The sequence below is a fragment of the Protopterus annectens genome, chromosome 6.part0 (genome assembly GCF_019279795.1).
Source record: "Protopterus annectens isolate FY-2018-M chromosome 6.part0, PAN1.0, whole genome shotgun sequence".
NCBI classification, from domain to species: domain Eukaryota; kingdom Metazoa; phylum Chordata; order Ceratodontiformes; family Protopteridae; genus Protopterus; species Protopterus annectens.
The window spans coordinates 1,144,868,573-1,144,885,492 of record NC_056737.1 but is presented as its reverse complement, the minus strand read 5'-3'; the positions used below and the strand labels follow the sequence as shown (position 1 = coordinate 1,144,885,492).

Here is a 16,920-nt window from a genome sequence, read left to right as displayed (position 1 = left end):
CTTCTTGGGGTCATCAAAAATAAATCTTACTATTGTAGGTTGTTGTTATCCATTCATAGCTAAAGATTTATGCACTGTTTCTATCTGTTTTGACCCAGGTCAGTTTCCACTAACTTGGCTGTCAGTCCTTGAGAAGCTCAGTCATCTACTCCCCTTCACTGCTAGCCCACCTCAGTTCAAACAAGTAGAAACCTGCTCAAACACAGGGCTTAAATACCAGAAGCTACAAACTTAAAAAAAACATTTAATAAACTGAAAATAACCAATGAGGGTGCTTACTCCAAGCATCCTTCCACTCTGAAGGCATGCCATCATCTGGCAGTTTTAATTAGGTATGCTTCATTCGTACAATGACATGGACACTTGCCGTAAGATTCATTATGGAGTAGATAAAGTGTATGTATGAAACCCTGACACCACTGCTATACTTATACTGGCTGTGGGTATAGCAAAAAGCAATTAGCAGAGATATGAGATATGAAATGGTCAAGTCTGTTTCTGACCAGTTGATTCAAATTATGTTTTCTGACTACCTCTTGAGTGGAATCATATTTAGGGAGATTAGCAGTCTGTTAATCAGGAAAAATGCACACAAATGAGACCTGACAAGGAGAGACTGTACTGACTTCAGACTATTTAGTAAAACAAAAAACAAGAATAGTTCAGCACCTCCATACTTCACAAAATTGTCAGGACTTCATCAAAACGAATACATATAAGCATATTACTCATGTAAATAACCTCCATGTCACTAATACACTGTCCTTAAATGTATATTACAATATTATTCATGCCATCATTGGCTAGTGAAGTGTTGCTTTTATCAAAGTCAAAGTAAACTTTATTGTCATTCAGAATCATACAAGTGCAAAAACCTAAACATAATTCTGTATTTCAGGACTCAAATGTGCAGATAGCACATATACTGAATATGACAAGACATTAATACATATATAACTACTTACTATATACCATAATGTTCTAGACAGATAATCCTAATATTGCACATAAATTAAACTCAGTTTAACATTTTTTATACAGTGATCTCTTTGCTTGCTTGAGTATTGCACAGTACTGAGGTAAGACATTGTATTAAAAGCTTACATTGAGTATTGGCCAAAATGAGACATTCATGAGTATTGTACTGTGATTGAGTTACAGACTAGCATTCCATATTTTACTATAATGAGACATTTCTCTGGCCTTACTACTACCCCTGATGACCACTGATTTGGCTCGACTTACTGACCATTGCACTAATATTGGATTGAGACATAGATTTTATCTATGTAATTGTAGATCATTTAAATGCAGTCTGAAACTAACTAGCTAACTAACAAAATAAAGCAATCATTACTGTCTGTTTGATGACAATCAGACAGATGAAGGAGCAGAATTGACAAATATATCACTTCAGGATGATCGGTGAGAAGGTTTAAAATTGATTAAGAACTGAAACTTTGACTACTTGTCACTAAAACATTGTTATTTAGTTAGCTTGTTTTGAAGAGAGTTGAAATATACCAGACTTCAGTGTAGCCGCAAGCTAGTACAAACTGGGTCTATATTAGATCACCGAACGCTTAAAAAAGTGAACGGTGATTAATCGATCCTATGTAAGCGAAAGCTTACAATCCCAAACTGTCAGAACAGCGATTTTTTTTCCTAGGTAAAAAATTTGGGTTTCTGTTGCTTCAATATTTTAAGCTTTCGCTTACATAAGTTCGATCAATCACCGTTCGCTTTTTTAAGCGTTCGGTAATCTAATATAGACCCTACAAACCAGGGTTGTTCATTGAAAAAGAAAAATTGTCGCAGCTTCAAGAAGTTAAGAATCATCTAACTCACCACCTCACCACTGTCGTTACATGAAAAGTGAAACTCCCTTATTATGTGTAAGATGAGTCATATAAAGAGAATAAAAGTTATACTGTGGGCAGAAGACAAAACTATGAAAAATAGTCACATTAACAAGGCAGGCCCCATAATAACCATTTAAAGTTTAAGGAAAAGAAATTAACTAACTAAACAAAAAGTAGGGTGACTCAGATATTCCTATAGTAAAAAAATATTAAATTATTATGACAAAAGAATACTTTTGGAATTTTAAGGTGGAGTTTTCCTTTAAGACAAAAGCTTTGAAATAATACAATGCATTTTTCTATTTGCAAAGCACAGACATGTCGTTTAAGACATCACACATCACTAGATTAGTTATTTCATAAGTTATTTCATACTTGACTTTTGATAGTCTAATAGCCCATTCCTTTCTGTTGCCTTATATGAATGCAGAATGCGACGTTACTCCAGCCATAAAGGTGCTTCTGTTGGGATGGGGCAGCCACACTAAACCAAACCAGTACGCAAGTGAATCAACCTTCTAAATGATGTGTTTCCGATATGAAAATGTTACATTTTTATATTAATGAGGAGTGTCTTACAGCATAAAACTGAAACCAAATTCAGTATTAGTTTCTTTTGCTAGCAGTTTTGCCTTGTTTGTTGTGCAGCAGTACAATGCCAAACATATATCATGTGTAGCACATGTAGTCTGTATTATTAAACTACAAAGTCTTTGATGCTTGTATTAATTACAGTCCTTAATAAAGACAGGTACTAAATGGCACAATTAATGACATACATGGTGGACAGATGAGACCAAAGATATATTAATTGCTTCCTGACTACTTGTGAATGGTCAGTTAAGTCATGCTCAACAGAGATATCTATCAGCAACTAAATTAATAGAGCTTCTGAAGATGGTATTAATTCAGTTGCATATAATATTTTTTTGCTATAGGAATATCTGATTCACCCTACTTTTTGTTTATTAATTTAGCTAGTTAATTTCTCTTCCTTATACCTTAAATGGTTATTATGGGGCCTGCCTTGCTGATGTGGTTTTGTTTTTTCCTAGTTTTGTCTTCTTCCCACAGCACAGACAGAAAACATTTGTTAGTTTACCAGCCTTGTTTGTTGTGCTATGTACAACAGCACGGGGTTAATTTTTGCAAAATTAGTTACCTGTACTCTGTCAGTTAAGTCATGCTCAACATAGATATCTTTCAGCAACTAAATTAATACAGCTTCTGAAAATGTTATTAATTCAGTTGGATATTGTCCCGGTCTCTTCTGTATACCACAGCTTTTTATCCAGCTATATAGTTCTCCATATTGCTCCTTGTTCTTCATGGCATTGTCCTAATGATGTTTGCAAATATGGAAAAGGAGGTAAAATATTAGTTTTACAATGCTCCAAATAATGTTTGCAAATGTAAAATAAAAAAGGGACTTCCTGACTACTTGTGAATGGTCTTTGTCAACAGATATCCTAGAATTTTTGTAGTGTGCTAGGATGGTTGCCTAAGATCTGTTAAGAATTTCTTCTTGGGGTCATCAAAAATAAATCTTACTATTGTAGGTTGTTGTTATCCATTCATAGCTAAAGATTTATGCACTGTTTCTATCTGTTTTGACCCAGGTCAGTTTCCACTAACTTGGCTGTCAGTCCTTGAGAAGCTCAGTCATCTACTCCCCTTCGCTATAATATGGTTCCCCACATATCATAAAAAAGAGCATCTACACTGATTCTTTCTGTTGTCTGACTTTTGGAGACATAGTAGGGAATGCTGTATCTGAAGGTCATTTTGTAGCTCAATTTTTTTTCATTTTCCTTGTCATGATTTGGCATTGCCTTTGCTATGTCTCTGATGTCTTCATCATGTCTGGCTGGAAGATTTTCATCTTCTGATGCTTATTTAAATAATATGAAGGCCAACATTAACTTTAATATTTCTACTTTATCTAATGTCTTTAAAAGTGAAGCTAAAAGGGAATCTACCAAAACAAATGCCTTCTAATTTGAGATTTGATGTACCACCACTTGTTTTAAGTCTTTTTTGACTGACTTCTTCAAAAGTACTTCATGCTTGCAGATTTCCTCTGACTTTGGGTGACTGGACTATGTTTGGAAAATGTGCTCAGAATACAATAGCACTACAAACAGACCCAGATGCAGCAAACCTGTATCTGGACTATGCCACTAGCTAGACTAATTTAGGTGGGAAACACTAAAAAATGTTTTAAACAACAGGAAAACAGCAGTGAGACACTAAAAAATGTTTTAAACAGCAGAAAAACAGCAGTGAGACACTAAAGAATGTTTTAAACAGCAAACAAGTCAGTTATTTAAAACACTCTTTGGCAGGAAAACAGAATAAATAGAGCAGATGCTTTGCAGACGGTGAAAAGTAGCAACAATTACTTTGCAAACAGTAAAAAGAGAAAAAAAAACATTTGCAACAGTGAAAACAGTAATAAAATACACTTTATCAGGCACAGTAAGGCAGACAAATGCAGTAGAAACAGTGCAGTTTAGTTTACAGTATTAAAATACAGTATTAAGTAAGCAGAACACAATAAAAAGTGCAGTAAATAGTATAATCAAGAAGAAAAAGAAAAACAGGCAACTTAAGTTCATAGGTTCATACTAGGCTATCTGCCCTAGGGCATTTATAAGCCTAGCCAGAGTGTGTTTGGCTTTCGCCATCCATTTTAAATTAATTTTGCTATGCCCTTTTTCGAGGTTAGTATACTGTGCCTCTGTCTAACAGTGACACAGAAGTGATACCCGGGGTAAACCTACGATCTCCCATCCACTCATCAAGATTCCTCTTGAAGAGAGTCAATGAGGGACTCTGCCTAACCTTGACTGGGATTTTATTCCAGAGTGAAGGGAGCCTCTGGGTTATGAATCTGTCCCTCCAGCATGTCCTATTTATTTCAGTGCTGAGGTTCAAGTCTCGAGTGCGTAGCTCGATGGGATTTGATTTTCTGAGGTGCAGCATGTCCATTAATTCGGGTTGGACATGGCTTTATAAGTCAGGCACAGATCGCCTCTGAGCAGGCGGTATGCCACTGAGTAGAGCTGGAGTTTCTTTAACCGGGCAGCATATGGCATCTGTTTGAGCCCTTTGATCCTCTTGGTGAGGTACTTTTGGGGTCTTTCCAGTTGCTGCAGGTGTCTGGTAAGGTACATCCCAAAAGGGGCATTGTACTCAATTATGGGCCTGATGAGGGATGAGTAAAGAGGCACGATGACCTCCTGATCTAGATGTGAATCCCTTCATGATTAGGTGGGCTATATAAAATGTTTTTCTAACCACTTTGGCCACATGGTTGTCAAATGAGAGATTGCTATCAAGTTGGGTCCCCAGGTCCCTAATTACTTCTTCTGTACTTAATGGATTACCACCTATGTGGTAATTTGTGGGCACTTTGTTTTTGCTAAAGGGGATGACTATACACTTTTTGGCATTTAGCTTGAGGCCATGGCTCTGGCACCAGTTGTCTGTTTCTATGAGGCCCTTTTGGAGGATGCTTGTGTCGGCTGGAGAGTTGATTATGACGCCCAGTTTGCAGTCATCTGCGAACTTGGTCAGCCACAGCCCTTCCATGTTGGCCTGTACCTCCGAGAAATATATACCGAACAAGAGAGGTCCCAGGACTGAGCCTTGTGGAACGCCACTTGTAACTGGTTTGGAGTCTGACATGGCTCCAGCAATTCTAACCATGTGGGTTCTGTCCTTGAGCCAGTTTGCAACCCATCTAGTGACATAGGGGTTTATATTTAAGCTGGTGAGCTTATCTATAATGCCCGAGTGGGGTATTGTATCAAGGCTTTTACAGGTCCAGGTAGGCTGTGTGGACCACTTTCCCTCGCCAATGGCCTTGGTGACTGTTTCAAAGAAATCGACCAGGTTTAAGAGGCAGGATCTGCCCTTAACAAAGCCAAACTGGGTAGGATCCAGTGTCTGTAGGTCCCAATATCTTTATTTATGAGGTCCATGATGATCCTTTCCATAGCTTTGCAGACCAAGCTAGTCAGGCTTATGGGGCGATAGTTTCCAGGATCCGTTGAGGCACCACCTTTGTGGAGAGGGACCACTGTTGCTGTATGCCACTCTTTGGGTACATATCCTGTAGTAAGGCTGAGATTGAACAGTAGTTTTATGTTTGGGTTTAGCTCTTCTTGGAGTTCATGTAGGATGCAGCCCAGGACACCGCCTGGTCCCATTGATGCTGTGTTTTTTGCTTTGGAGAGGGCGGCTCTTACCTGAGCATCTGAGATGTCAGGGGGGCAGCACTCTTCTGGGATAGATATTTGCCCTTTTGGTGGGGGGGGGGAGTTTGCGCTGAACCTGTCAGCTAGGATGTTGGCAATGTCTGTGGGTTCAGTGTATTTTTTGTCATTTTGGACTAATTGCGAGCATATCTGGGAATTCCCACCCAGGTTGCTAACATAACTAAAGAAAGCCTTGTGATTATCCTTAGTGTCCTGTGCAATTTTTCTCTCGAAGCTGGCCTTAGATGATTTTATGAGTGCCCGTAGTTTTTTGCTAATACTGATCAGAGATGCCTTTCCTTTTTGGGATTTTGCTCTATCATGTAGTAGCTTCCTCCTTCTATTGTATAGTTTGTTTATGGCTTTTTGGGAAGCTCAGAAGCCTCTAGTCATCTGGTATCTCAGTCCAGAGTTGCGGCTGCTAGCCCACCTCAGTTCAAACAAGTAGAAACCTGCTCAAACACAGGGCTTAAATACCAGAAGCTACAAACTTAAAAAAAAAACATTTAATAAACTGAAAATAACCAATGAGGGTGCTTACTCCAAGCATCCTTCCACTCTGAAGGCATGCCATCATCTGGCAGTTTTAATTAGGTATGCTTCATTCGTACAATGACATGGACACTTGCCGTAAGATTCATTATGGAGTAGATAAAGTGTATGTATGAAACCCTGGCACCACTGCTATACTTATACTGGCTGTGGGTATAGCAAAAAGCAATTAGCAGAGATATGAGATATGAAATGGTCAAGTCTGTTTCTGACCAGTTGATTCAAATTATGTTTTCTGACTACCTCTTGAGTGGAATCATATTTAGGGAGATTAGCAGTCTGTTAATCAGGAAAAAAATGCACACAAATGAGACCTGACAAGGAGAGACTGTACTGACTTCCGCACTATTTATTAAAACAAAAAACAAAAATAGTTCAGCACCTCCATACTTCACAAAATTGTCAGGACTTCATCAAAACTAATACATATAAGCATATTACTCATGTAAATAACCTCCATGTCACTAATACACTGTCCTTAAATGTATATTACAATATTATTCATGCCATCATTGGCTAGTGAAGTGTTGCTTTTATCAAAGTCAAAGTAAACTTTATTGTCATTCAGAATCATACAAGTGCAAAAACCTAAACATAATTCTGTATTTCAGGACTCAAATGTACAGATAGCACATATACTGAATATGACAAGACATTAATACATATATAACTACTTACTATATACCATAATGTTCTAGACAGATAATCCTAATATTGCACATAAATTAAACTCAGTTTAACATTTTTTATACAGTGATCTCTTTGCTTGCTTGAGTATTGCACAGTACTGAGGTAAGACATTGTATTAAAAGCTTACATTGAGTATTGGCCAAAATGAGACATTCATGAGTATTGTACTGTGATTAAGTTACAGACTAGCATTCCATATTTTACTATAATGAGACATTTCTCTGGCCTTACTACTACCCCTGATGACCACTGATTTGGCTCGACTTACTGACCGTTGCACTAATATTGGATTGAGACATAGATTTTATCTATGTAATTGTAGATCATTTAAATGCAGTCTGAAACTAACTAGCTAACTAACAAAATAAAGCAATCATTACTGTCTGTTTGATGACAATCAGACAGATGAAGGAGCAGAATTGACAAATATATCACTTCAGGATGATCGGTGAGAAGGTTTAAAAATTGATTAAGAACTGAAACTTTGACTACTTGTCACTAAAACATTGTTATTTAGTTAGCTTGTTTTGAAGAGAGTTTAAATATACCAGACTTCAGTGTAGCCGCAAGCTAGTACAAACTGGGTCTATATTAGATCACCGAACGCTTAAAAAAGTGAACGGTGATTAATCGACCCTATGTAAGCGAAAGCTTACAATCCCAAACTGTCAGAACAGCGATTTTTTTTCCTAGGTAAAAAATTTGGGTTTCTGTTGCTTCAATATTTTAAGCTTTCGCTTACATAAGTTCGATCAATCACCGTTCGCTTTTAAGCCGCTCGTAATCTAATATAGACCCTACAAACCAGGGTTGTTCATTGAAAAAGAAAAATTGTCACAGCTTCAAGAAGTTAAGAATCATCTAACTCACCACCTCACCACTGTCGTTACATGAAAAGTGAAACTCCCTTATTATGTGTAAGATGAGTCATATAAAGAGAATAAAAGTTATACTATGGGAAGAAGACAAAACTATGAAAAATAGTCACATTAACAAGGCAGGCCCCATAATAACCATTTAAAGTTTAAGGAAAAGAAATTAACTAACTAAACAAAAAGTAGGGTGATTCAGATATTCCTATAGTAAAAAAATATTAAATTATTATGACAAAAGAATACTTTTGGAATTTTAAGGTGGAGTTTTCCTTTAAGACAAAAGCTTTGAAATAATACAATGCATTTTTCTATTTGCAAAGCACAGACATGTCGTTTTAAGACATCACACATCACTAGATTAGTTATTTCATAAGTTATTTCATACTTGACTTTTGATAGTCTACCTATAGCCCATTCCTTTCTGTTGCCTTATATGAATGCAGAATGCGACGTTACTCCAGCCATAAAGGTGCTTCTGTTGGGATGGGGCAGCCACACTAAACCAAACCAGTACGCAAGTGAATCAACCTTCTAAATGATGTGTTTCCGATATGAAAATGTTACATTTTTATATTAATGAGGAGTGTCTTACAGCATAAAACTGAAACCAAATTCAGTATTAGTTTCGTTTTGCTAGCAGTTTTGCCTTGTTTGTTGTGCAGCAGTACAATGCCAAACATATATCATGTGTAGCACATGTAGTCTGTATTATTAAACTACAAAGTCTTTGATGCTTGTATTAATTACAGTCCTTAATAAAGACAGGTACTAAATGGCACAATTAATGACATACATGGTGGACAGATGAGACCAAAGATATATTAATTGCTTCCTGACTACTTGTGAATGGTCAGTTAAGTCATGCTCAACAGAGATATCTATCAGCAACTAAATTAATAGAGCTTCTGAAGATGGTATTAATTCAGTTGCATATAATATTTTTTTGCTATAGGAATATCTGAGTCACCCTACTTTTTGTTTATTAATTTAGCTAGTTAATTTCTCTTCCTTATACCTTAAATGGTTATTATGGGGCCTGCCTTGCTGATGTGATTTTATTTTTTCCTAGTTTTGTCTTCTTCCCACAGCACAGACAGAAAACATTTGTTAGTTTACCAGCCTAGTTTGTTGTGCTATGTACAGCAGCACGGGGTTAATTTTTGCAAAATTAGTTACCTGTACTCTGTCAGTTAAGTCATGCTCAACATAGATATCTTTCAGCAACTAAATTAATACAGCTTCTGAAAATGTTATTAATTCAGTTGGATATTGTCCCGGTCTCTTCTGTATACCACAGCTTTTTATCCAGCTATATAGTTCTCCATATTGCTCCTTGTTCTTCATGGCATTGTCCTAATGATGCTTGCAAATATGGAAAAGGAGGTAAAATATTAGTTTTACAATGCTCCAAATAATGTTTGCAAATGTAAAATAAAGGGAAATGTTCCTCTTGCTTGTATGGGTTACAATAGTTGCCATCCTCTGTCTGTTTGGTCTATTCCACATAGCACAAGTTTCTGTTCATCTATATAACACTGCATGCTACTTTCTGAAATTGTTTTAAAGTGCTGTGCATTGATTCCTACTTATCATAAAAACGGTGTTGCTGTATGTCGTTTTCCCCTTACACAGTGCACCAAACAATGTTTTCAAATACGTAATATGAAATATTCCAATTACTTTTATGGGCAAAGTAGTTTTCCCATCCCCGTCTATTTATGCATGTCTCACAGTTATCTGTTCAACAGTACAGCTTTCTTGTAATTATTTTAAAATGTTGTGTTGTACATGGGGAGTGGCAGTGAAGCACCCCCAAAAATAACACTTATTTTGTAGTTTACAACAACACACAATATACTTTCAGACATTCCAGCTCATGGACTTGGTCATCTCATGTTTGATCTTTGACAAATGTATCACTATTCCATTCATTTTTTTGTGTTGGTTTTTGTACATGCAGAAGTACAACACACTGTTTCAGTCACAAAGTTATTTCTGTGGGGCTGGTCACATGAAAATAAACCTATATGCAAAGTGGAAGAGTTCAAAGCAAATTATTATGCGGATAAATAAATATTCGAAATGATATGCCACAGATAAGAATATTATACTATTGAATATCAATGTTGAGGCATGTCTTGCAGCAAAAGTTACATTCTTCCTTGCTAACTATCTCTGTCCTGACTTTTTACAACACCAGTACAAAAGAGAATATTGCTTGTCTGTGAACATTGTGAAATGCTGCATCTTGCTTTCTTATTATCATCAAATGCACAGCAAAATGTTTCAGCTCCACTTGGTAAAGTCTGTTGCCTGTTTGACATCTGTATGAATTATACTATGAACATATTAGCATCTATGAGATGTTTTAGTTCTAACCCACAAAGCACTATTCAGACAGAAGAGTGCTTGATTAGTTTATAATTCCTGTCATACAGAGCATTGTTATCTACAGTTTCTCATCCCCTTCCTGTCACAAAGCACAACTTTCCATGTGCAAATGAATTAATAGGCAGTCTGAAGCCTGTATTAATTCAATCATGCACTGTAATCCACTGCTCTATTACCTGTTGTGCAGAGCACAGCTTTTGATTCAAAACACAGTGAGATACGTTGACCAAATGAAGCTTACAACACATAAAGTACACTAGAGTATGCCTCTTGCTTCTGTGGGTAAAATTAGTGAAATTAGTTTCCAATTCTTCATCTACTCTATCAGCATGTGTTACTATTCAACAACAGGGCACCAGATGGTACTTTCCAGCAATCATTTTAAAATTCTGTACGTTACTCCTCTGTCATCGTAACGATTGCGTTGTTGTATGTTTCTTCCTCATTAGACAGTGCAACACATGATGTTTACAAACATGTAAAATAAAGTGAAATATATCTGTTGCTTATATTATATAAATAAATGTAGTATCCTGTTCCTATCTTTTCTTTTCAAATTTTATTTAATTTTCTAAATTAAAATGAAATCATATCAGTTTACAAAAGATTAACACGTAAATTGATTAACCCTACATTGTACAAAATAAAATATCGGATTGTTTTAGTACCTTCATCTAACATATAGTTGAACCTTCAAGTTATCTCAGAACACACAGTTCTCACACCACAATAAGCATTTACTTTCAATTTTCAATCACATTAAGATCTTAAAATGACCATCTTACTTTAAACACACACTATCTATTTATGGAGCAATGAATAAACCTAGGCTGGTGCATCTCTACAAAGAAACCTAAAAACATAAGAAAGCTTTTGCTCCTCCTCATGATTTTCTGTGAACTACCAAATGCTGATATGTTACACTAATCCACTCCCTGGCTATCAGCAATATATTTTAATTATATCACCTCTCCCCATTATAACCAAAATAAAGCAGGTTTGCTTGGGAAAGCACTTTATTCTTGAAAGAAGTTGATCTACAACCCATTTGTCAGTAGTACACCATCCAAACATACTTGTAACTCCTGACCAAGAGTTGACTCCCAATTTCTTTGTAAGATTTAAGTGTCTAAAGTGTAACTACTTGTAATGATCCAACCACAACAGATGAAATGCCACTCTGTGTTCTGAGAAAGACTTTAGATCCTTATTCACAAGTAACTGGCATCCAGTATACAGACTAAGATTCCTAGCTAAGAAAGAGCTATTTATGTTCAGGGCTACCATTCAGTACTCTGTTACTTGACAGAAAAAGAACATAGAGTCAACGTTTCCATTGCCATAAAAAATAGAAGTTGTTGAAAACCTTTAAATACATGAGGATAGGTACCCTTAGGGGTGATATACCCCAATACTTTTCCAAGTACTGGAATAAAATGGATTGTAAAGAATCTTCCATGTCTTTTTGTACAACACAATGTGTGGTATTCCCAGACAATCTCTTTTTGTAGGGACCCACTACACTTCTACTATCGGCCTAGGTTTATCAAAGGCCCAAATAAAGTTCAAATCTGAATGAAGGATCTTAAGATGGTAAGCATGTGAAATGGAAAATATAGATCTGAATGACTTTCCCAAGGCCTTACAACAATAATAAAGTCATATAGATTTCCAACAAGGCTGTCTATTAATATGGTGGTACTTGACATACCAAGTGCTAACAAACCTAAAAAAAGGCTGAAACTACAGAAGAAGAGCAAATATCAAACAGTGCCTCTTCTCCTTTAATTTCATTCTTTTTTTAGGCTTGTCAGTACTTTGCCAGCCCCCTGAACTTATACATACATATATGTATATATATATATATATATATATATATATGGGTCTACTTCATAAGATTGACAGACCATTTGATCGACATTCATTTGGTCGACAGCTGATTTGGTCGACAGCCAGTAGTCAAGGCACTTAACAGGGATTTGCCCCCCTCCCCAATGTTGTGCAACCCTGGAGTTGATATATATAGTTAGGGGGTGTTGGGGGGGGCACAACTCCCCACATTGGGGGGTGTGGGGGGTGAAGCCCCACACTTATTTCCATTTAAAACATGAAAATACAACACAAACTACACATTTTAAATGAAAATAACTATATATATCAACTCCTGGGTCGCGCAACATTGGGGAGGAGGGGCAAATCCCAGGTTTTTGCCTTGAATACTGGTTGTCAACCAAATTAGCTGTCGACCAAATGATCTGTCAATCTTATGAAGTAGACCCATAGATATATATCTATGTAGTTCCCCGTTATAATCTTGAAATACTGAAATCTCAAATTTCAGTATCTCGAGACCATAAAGGTGAATTTTTAAAATAGCAAAAGTGCATAATCACGAATTTGAATATCTTGAATTCACAGTTATGGCTTTATGCTACGTTACGTGCAGTGTTTTGTGTGGATGGTGTACGGTGTCCTGTGTGGATTTAGGGGGAATTTAAGGTAAGTGAGTATTTTGTAAGGGTTTTGGGTGGGAGTTTGAGTATATGTGAGTGTGTTTGTAAGTTGTACATATGGGTTAGGGTAGGCAGGTGAAAGTATGAGTGTGTAAGTGTTGGATGTGTTGGTGTTTATATATGTCTGATGTGTGTGTGTGTGTTTGTGTGTGTGTGTGTGTGAGGGACTGTAGAATGTCTGGGTGTGAGTTTACTTTCTTTTTCTGTTTGTATGATCTCGGAGTTAGTATATATAAGTAGGGTGTGTGTGTGTGGGGCACAGCCCCCCACATGAGGGGTGCAGGGGGGCTTGCCCCCCTGCTTATTTGTAGTGTAGGTTTGTGGATGTGTGGTGTTATGTTTTTGTGTGTTTTTTGTTTATACTGTGAGTATTGTGGTGTATGTGTGGTGTGGTTTATGCTGTGTGTTCGGGATTTCAAATTTCGCGGTTTTGGGCTGTCGGTGTTTTGTGGATTCGCCTTTATAATTTCGAGATACTGAAATTCGAGATTTCAGTATTTCGAGATTATAAAGGGGAACTACATATATATATATATATATATATATATATATATATATATATATATATATTAACTCCAAGACTGCCATACATTGGAGAAAAGGGAGCAATGTGGGAAATACCCATCTTAGATGTAGTATATGTAAGTCCATTTTTTCAGCATGTCTGCGGTGCCTGCGGTGGTAAACACATATGGGAAAGGTTCACAATTTCAATACCGTAATGGGAATTTTTTAAAATTCAATGAACAACTGTACAAACAAACATCAGGAGTAGCTATGGGGGCTAGGGTTGCCCCTGCTTTTGCTAATCTTGTGGTGGCGAATTGGGAAAATACGTTTCTTATTAAACACAGGTTGTTCGATAGGATACTGATATATCTCCGTTACACTGATGATCTCTTTTTTCTTTGGCAAGGTAGCTATGAAGATTTCAAAATGCTAGTTTCTGACTTAAACAATTCCACTGACTTCATAAATTTCACCGTCAGTGGTTTTGGTTGTAGTCTTAACTTTTTGGATTTAAAGTTGACATTTGACTTTCAGTCCAAACAGTTTATCAGTAGTATTTATAGAAAGCCAGTGTTTGCCAACCAATATCTACATAGAGACAGCCTCCATCCTTCTCATATGAAAAAGGGTGTTATTAAAGGACAACTAATTAGACTTAGTAGATTAACCACATCAGATACTGACTTTACAAAAGAAATGGAGACTTTGAGAACTTTATTTGAGGCTAGAGGTTATGACAGATTATGGCTGAACCAAATAGAAAATTAAGTTCTAAAGTTAAGAGACAGCAAGGCAAGTCCAATTTTGAGAGGTCACACCCAATTTGAAGCATTGAATGAAGGACAGGGTATCAGTGACCACTCCAAGAATTTGAACAACAGCTTTACATTTTCATTTCCACTTCCTATAGTTAATGAAATGTGGACCATTAGAAAAATTATAGTTGACAATTGGAAAATTGTACTAAGTAATATAGATTTAGCCAAGATTATAGGACTGCGACCTCTGTTTACTTATAAAAAAGTTACAAATATTAAGAGTTTATTAGAACAGGGTTGCAATAGCAAAACTGACATAAAAAGTGCACTCATTCAGAAAAAAGGTAGTTATTCTTGTAATTCTTGTAGACAGTGTAGGTACATCAGTAACACATCTTCAGTGGAATTTAGTCACATAAAAAGAACTTTTTGGGCCAAAGGATATTACACTTGTCAAACTGAAATGGTAGTATATGTTGCACAATGTTTATCCTGCCCAAGTTATTACATAGGAAAGACTACTAGGTGTTTAAAAAGACGTATTTATGAACATCTTTTAGCAATTAAGAAAAAAGAACAAACCAATGCTTTGGCAAAACATGCTGGTATTTGTATTGACTTCAAAAAATTTGTTTTTTCAGTGATAGATACTGTCAGTCAAGAAACTTTTTCAGGTGATTACAAAACCTGGTTAGAATGCAAAGAATCCTTATGGCAAATTTACTTGGGTGCAGATGTTGCACCAGGTCTAAATGACACCATTAACATAAAGTGCTTTTTGCAAACTAAGTTATAAAGTTTTTTTATAACTTTATTTTATGACATTTATTAGAATGTACAAAAAAAATTTTAATTATGTTTTCTACTTCTACTATTTCCACTATATGGATTTTTGTATATATTTTTTTACATTTATAAAAATGAGCTTTCTTTTTAAACTATGATTATTCAGTCATGTCACTGCTAATTAAGTATTTTAATGCTGTTTTAGGGTGGTTAGAGTGTTTTTCTGATGAAGTTCACAGCATATTAAAGTGAATGAAAGCGCTAACATTTGGTGTCCATGTCTTTTGGTCTTGGTTTGGAGCAGTTTTTTAGTTTTCCAGTGATTTTGTGTTGTTTCAAGTTTTTTTTATTTAGATTATGTCATTATGTGTTTCTGTAGGTCTTTTAGAACACCTTAGAACCTGAGTTCCAGTATGACTTTATAGAGACAGAAATCTGTATTACCTAGATACTCAGATCAAACCATATTGCATTTGAAACTTTAGACAGCTACTAAACTTTCAGTCAGGGTACAGATTATCATTAATGCCTCAGGTATTGATGTATTAAATGTACATCTTGCCAGCTTATGAAATATATGCAAATGATGCTAAACTGTAGAAGGTGGGTATGTATGCATTAGATAATCTATAAATAAGTTAATTTTGCATTTTTGATTGATTTTATCTTAAAACCTGAAGCTAGCAGATCATTTCTCGGTCATACAGCAGACAGTTCTACAACTAAATGAAAATTAGGTGTGAAAGGGAACATCCTTGATAGCTACCTGTTCTATGAAAATGGATTTAGACACATGATGGCCTAATTTAACTACTGCTGTCAAGTCAGACTAGAGTCTCTGAAGAACTTTTATGAAATTTTAAAGAAAATTGAAGGCATTTTAGATTTTATACAGATAATCACATCTAAAGCTTTTTCTAGAATTAAACATGACTGACACTATGTTCTGATACAATCAATTAAGGAAATATCTCTTTAAATGCTATCATACATAAATCTACATTTAAGGAAGACACGTTGATTAGCCAATATAAGCTTATCTAATTATCTCTGAAGCCTAATCACATACACTAGGATAATTTAATTGACAATATTAATGTAAGATATAGGTGTATAGGAACACACTATAACTGTGTTTTTTAGGTTTCTGAACCATAGTGGTCACTGAGTGTGCAATGTTTTGCTCTTTCTAAGCAGAACAAAATACAGACAAAAAGTTATTGCTGCCATTGCAAACAAGAATTCTATTCCTGTGTGAAATTTGCAAGTAAAGCTGACATCAGCATATTACTGTCCATACATACATATGTGTGTATAATCCCATCAAGACTGCTTTTTAGTTGGACAGCGCAGTGGTGCAGCGGTTTGTGTTGTCGCCTCACAGCAAGTGGCTCTCCAGTTCAATTCTTGCCTGGGGTGCCTACTGTGTCAAGTCTGCATGTCCTCCCTGTGTTCGTGTGGTTTTTCTCCGGATGCTCCTGTTTCCTCCCACATTACAAATACATGCGTCTGGAGTATTTCTCCCTGGGCCTCCGCTGAAAATTGGCTCGTTCCAAGTCGGACTTTCCCGTTAAATAAATAAATGTCATTTTGCAGCATTTTCTCTGAATGCAGCGATTGTTGAATTAGATGCAGTAGATGAGTTTTGTCAGTGTAAGCAAATTAATATGTTCAATTCATTTACAGTGAAAATTTGAGTGTAGTGCATGTTTTTTCTGAAA

The 16,920-nt window shown here is 36.1% G+C and overlaps 1 protein-coding gene across 3 annotated transcripts in view; it reads left to right on the top strand.

Moving 5' to 3' along the window:
* The window catches only part of UPP2 (uridine phosphorylase 2), a 344,136-nt gene that overhangs the window by 91,072 nt on the left and 236,144 nt on the right, over positions 1-16,920 (top strand). The window lies entirely within an intron of this gene.